This window comes from Carlito syrichta, unplaced genomic scaffold (assembly GCF_000164805.1).
Source record: "Carlito syrichta isolate Samal-C Ts95f unplaced genomic scaffold, Tarsius_syrichta-2.0.1 Scaffold307013, whole genome shotgun sequence".
Taxonomy (NCBI): domain Eukaryota; kingdom Metazoa; phylum Chordata; class Mammalia; order Primates; family Tarsiidae; genus Carlito; species Carlito syrichta.
The window spans coordinates 237,736-243,832 of NW_007251109.1; positions in this window are offsets into that span (position 1 = coordinate 237,736).

Consider the following 6,097-nt stretch of genomic DNA (forward strand, 5'->3'; position numbering starts at 1 on the left):
AAAAAAAAAAAAAAAAAAAAATTGTGCTAGAACAACTGGGCATTCATTTCTTTATAAAAGAACTTTAACCTATAATCCACACCATATTTAAAAAGTAACGCAGAAGGGGCATATACAGGCTGGGCATGGTGGCTCATGCCTGTAATTCCAGCAGTTTGGGAGACCAAGGCAGGAGGATCACTTGAGCCTAGGAGTTCAAGGCCAGCCTTGGCAATATAGTGAGAACTCACCTTTACAAAAAATAAAAAAATTATCCAGGTATGGTGATGCATGCCTGTATTCTCAGCTACTTGAAAGGCTGAGATGGAAGGATCACCCGAGCCCAGGAGGTCAAGGCTGTGATCGGTGGTGATCATGCCACTACACTCCAGCCTGAATGACAGAGTGGGACCCTGACTAAAAAAAAAAAAAGGACCATAAGCAGAAATGTAGGCTAGGCACGGTGGCTCATGCTATAATCCCAGCACTTTGGGAGGCTGAGGTGAGAGGACTGCCTGAGCCCATGGGTTCGAGACCAGCCTGGGCAACTTGGTGGAACCTCATCTCTACAATAAATCAAAAAACTAGCCGGGTGTGATGGCTCATGCCTGTAGTTTCAGCTACTTGGAAGGCTAAGGCGGAAGGATCGCCTGAGTCCAGCAGGTCGAGGCTGCAGTGGCCAGGAACATGCCACTGCCCTCCAGTCTGGGCGACAGAGTGAGACTCCAACTCAAAAACAAACAAAACAAAAACAGAAATGTAAAACTATTAACCTTCTGAAGAAAAGCATAGTAGAAAAGTCTTTGTGATCTTGGACCAGGCAAAGATTTCTTAGCTATTACACCAAAAGTACAATCAATAAAGGTAAAAAAGCAATAAATCATATTTCATAAAAGTTTTACAGTTTTGTTCTCAAAACACATGTAAAGTAGATGAAAAGGCAAGCCACAGCCTGGGCAAAAATATTGGCAATGCACATATGTGATAAAGGACTAGTATCTAGAATATTTAAAGAATTTTTGGCCAGGAAATTTGGGAGGTGGAAGCGAGAGGACTGTCTGAGCCCAAGGGTTTGAGACAAGCCTGGGCAACATGGTGAGACCTCATCTCTACAATAAATAAAAAAATTATCCAGGCATGGTAGTGCACACCTGTAGGTCCAGCTACTTGGAAGGCTGATCCTCAAGAAGGATCACCTGAGCCCAGCAAGTCAAGGCTGCAGTGTCTATGAGTATGCCACTACGCTCCAGCTTGGGCGACAGAATGACACTCTGACTCAAAAAATAGAAAATAAAAAAGTGAAAACCAAGGTAGTCTTGAGAACTGGATAAACCTTGAATAAATTCCACAACCTACACACAGGTCAATTGTCAGAGTGGACATCTTACAAATCAAGGTATTTGGGAACAACCACTGCCCAAATTGTTGGCTGACTGCCAAGCTATGCAGACTCAGAAGCAATCCCCAGGAAGCTAAGATTAAAAAAATGAAAAGGAAAAGAAAAAGAAAAAGAAAAAAAATCCCTAAGTAGAGCTACTAAAGGAGACAGTATCTGTAGTTTAAATCCAGGCCAATTACCAAAAAACAAATAAACAAAAAAAACAAAAAGAACAAAAATCCCAACAACCCTTGGAAAAAAAGAAAATCATAACCCAGATATTTATAAAATATTATAATAAATTATGGGATATGCAAAAAAATAAGGACTTGTGACCCATTCTAAGAATAAAGATGTTGCTAGAAACTGACTAAGGGTGTAGACATTGAATTTAGCAGACAAAAACTAAAGCTACTACTATATATATGTTCAAAGAATTAAAGAAAATATTATGAAATAACTCAATGAATAGGAATCTCAATAGGGAAACAGAAACTTTAAAAATGAAATAGAAAGTCTACGGTTCAATAGTATAATAACTGAAAATTTAAAATAAACTATAAAGGCTAAGATGCAAATTTGAAATAGCAGAAGAAACAATGAACTTGAAAAAAGACAATAGAACTTATCCAATCTAAAGAACAGAAAGAAAAAAGATTTAAAAAAAATAAGCCAAGTTTCAGAGATCCGTGAGACATCAAGTATATTAAATTACATGTACTGGAACTCCCAGAAGGAAAAGAGTGAGAGAAAGGTACAGAAAAAAATGTTTGAAGAAATAATGGCTGAAAACATCCCCAAATTAATGCAATATTAATTTACAGGTCCAGGAAGCTCAATACATCCCAAGTAGAATAAACAGAGATACAAATCAAGATACACCACAGGCACACTGCTGATACATAAAATCTGAAAGCAGGAAGAGAAAATTACTCATCAGCTACAGAGAAACAATACAACAAATAACAGGTGACTTCTCAGTAACAAAGGAGGTCAGAGGCAGCCAGATTAACATTCAGAGTGCAATACCTGACAACTAAGATGTTGATGTCCAGAAAAATTATTCTTCAAAATTGAAGTCAATATAAAGACATTCATTCTCAAGTAGTCCTATCCAATTAGAAATAGTAAAGCAAGGCTGGGTGCAGTCGCTCAAACCTGTAATCCCAGCACTTTGGAAGGCTGAGGAGAGAGGATTGCCTGAGCTCAGAGGTTCGAGACCAGCCTGGGCAACTTGGTGAGACCTTGTGTCTACAATATATAAAAAAATAAGTTGAGTGTGGTAGCATGCATCTGTAGTTCCAGCTACTTGGAAGGCTGAGGTAGAAGGATCACCTGAACCCCTGCATGTGAAGGCTGTGGTGGCAGTGAGCATGCCACTGCACTCTGGCCTGGGGTATACAGCGTGAGACTCCGATTCCAAAAAAAAAAAAAAAATTTTTTTTTGAGATTTTTTTTTCTTTTGAATTGGAGTCTCACTCTGTGCCCCAGGATGGAGTGCAGGGACACACTCACGGCCACCCCAGCATCGACCTCCTGGACTCTGGCGATCCTTCTGCCTCAGCCTTCCAAGTAGTTGGAACTACAGATGTGCTACCGCGTTCAGCTAATTTTTTAATTTATTGTAGAGACGAGGTGTCACCACGTTGCCTGAGCTGGTTTTGAACGCACGGGCTCAGGCAATCCACTCACCTCGGCCTCCCAAAGTGCTGGGATTACAGGCTGAGCCACCAAGCCTGGCCTGAGATATTTTTAATTCTGGTAAAATGTACTTAACATAAAATGTACAGTTTTAAACTTTTCCCCCCTCCCCCCTCTCAGTTTTAGCCATTTTTAAGTGTGCAATTCTGTGGCATTAAGTACATGCACATTATTGTTTAACCATCACCACCATCTATCTCCAGATCTTTTCCATCTTCTTCAACTGAAACTCTGTATCATTAAACAGTAACTCACTGTTCTACCCTCTACCCAGACACTGGCAACCACAATTCTACATTCCGTCTCTATGAATCTACTATAGGAAGCTCATATAATCGGAATTATACAATATTTGTCCTTTTGTGAAAGGCTTAATTCACTTAATTGTTTTTAAAGAGCATATAATTGTATAAAGCAATAATTACATCATAATATTGTTAGGTTTATGACATATAAATCTAATGTATGAAATTGATAGTATAAAAGGGGGAGAGGAAATGAAGCTATATTGCAAGAAAGCTGCCATATTTTACTGGATTTAAGACAGCATAAAAGCAGACAGTGATAAGCTAAGCATTTAATACTTATCCAATTACTAAGAAAATGATTTTTATAATATGGCTAAAAAAAAATCAACAGAGGAATTTAGATATTACCCTAAAAATATTATTTCACGGAAATGAAGACTGCAAAGGGGAGGAGAGGGACAAAAAAGACATGAGCTGTATAAAAATTAAACAGCAAAATGAATTGCCATAAACCAAATCCCATTAGCACTTACATTTAATGTGAATGATCTAAATACTCCACTCAAAAGATGAAGACTGTCAGGTTGGATAACACGGCAAAATCCAACTATATTCTGTCTATAAGAGGCAGTTTCAGATTCAAAGGCAAATAGGTTAAAAGTAAGAAGGATGAAAAGAACTATGTCCTGCAAAAACAGTAACCATAAAAGAGTGGGAGTGATTCTATTAATATTAAAATTAGACTTGAAGACAAGAAACATTACAACAAAAAGATATTCCGTGATGATAAGAGAATCAATACGTCAGGAAGATAAAACAATTGCAAATATATGTAACTCAGAACAGTCCCAAATTGGCAAAGCAATAACTGACAGAAATGAAAGGAAAAACAACCTGCTGGGCTCAGGCGAGCCTTCGGCCTCAGCCTTCTAAGTAACTGGAACCACAGGCAAGCACTACCATGCCTGGCTAATTTTCAGATTTATCGTGGAGACGAGGTCTCACCAAGTTGCCCAGGCTAGTCTCGAACCCCTGGGCTCAGGCAATTCTCTCACCTCAGTCTCTTAAAGTGCTGGGATTACAGGCATGAGCCGCCACGCCTGTAGTAGAACTAATAAGTTTAGCAGTGTCACAGTATGCAAGATTAATATACAAACTCTATTAAACAATTAAAGAAGCCGGGCTCGGTGGCTCAGCCTGTAATCCCGCGCCTTGGGGAGGCTGAGGTGAGTGGATTGCCAGAGCCAGCGGGTTCGAGACTCGCCTGGGCAGGCGAGACCTCATCTCTACAATAAATCAAAAAATCAGCCGGGCATGGTAGTGCGCGCCTGTAATTCCAGCTACTTGGAAGGCTGAGGCAGAAGGATCGCCGGAGCCCAGCAGGTCAAGGCTGCGGTGGCCGGGAGCAGCAGGTCGAGGCTGCGGTGGCCGGGAAAGTGAGACTCCAACTGAAAAAAAAAAAAAATTGAAGAATAACATCAGTTCTCCATAAAGTCTCCCCAAAATTAGAAGAACAAATACTACGCAACCCATTCTATGAGGTCAGTTATCCTGATACCAAAACCAGACAAATATCACAAGAAAAACAGAAACAAAATAAAGCTGCAGACCAAGATCTCTTGTTGATACAGATATAAAAATTGTTAACAAAACACTATCAAACTGAATCCAGCAAAGATTATACATCATGACCATGTGGGATTTTTCTCAAGAATGCAAAGTCGGCTGAACTTATGAAAATCGATCAATGCAATATGCCTTATTAACAGAATAAAAGAAGAAAACCATAGGATCACCTCAATAATGGAGAAAAAACATTTGGCAAAATCCAACACTCTTTTATGACAAATAAAAAAGACAGTCATCAAACTAGGAACAGAAGGAACTTCCTCGATCTGTTAAGGGTCATCTATGAAAATCTCGGGCAACCCTCTTGAGTCCCCTCCCACTCTGGGAGGTTTTCTATCCTCTCAATAAATCCTGCTTTCTCACCTTCTGGCCGTCCATGTCTCTCATTTCTCTGCAGCACGAGACAAGAACCCTGACCTGAAGAACTGCAGAAGATCATCGGAGCCGAAGAGCCACACACCCTGGAGGCTGGCTTGCCAGCCAACAGAGCCAGCTAAACTGGGAGAGCCGCTGGCAGAAGGTGAGACTCTGAAGCTGAGACACTTCTGAGGGAACCAGCAACCCTCTCAAGGCTTGACTTGCTAGTGCATAGAGCTGACACTCTTTGGGGCTCAGCTAGCCAACCTACTGAGTTGACACTCTTGGAGCCCAGCTGACCAGAAATATCCACATCACCATTTCCCAGTGAAAGATAACTTTAAAGAATATTTTTGTAATCATAGCAGAGCTCAAGCTATTGTATTTTTAATTAATTTGTCTGCATTCAACATAAACTGATTAAAAGAAAAAAAAAAGGTTCGAGACCTGCCTGGGCAACTTGGTGAGACCTCATCTCTACAAAAAATTAAAAAATCAGCCCGGTGTGGTAGCACGCACCTGTAGTTCCAGCCATTGGAAGGCTGAGGCGGAAGGATCGCCGGAGCCCAGCAGGTTGAGGCTGCAGTGGCCGGATCGGTCACTGTACTCCAGTCTGGGCGACAGAGTGAGACTCCAATTCAAAAAAAAAAAGCCGGGCTCGGTGGCTCAGCCTGTAATACTGCGCCTTTGGGAGGCTGAGGTGAGTGGACTGACTGAGCCCGCAGGTTCAAGACCCGCCTGGGCAACTTGGCGAGACCTCATCTCTACAATAAATAAAAAATTAGCCGGGCGTGGTAGCACGCAC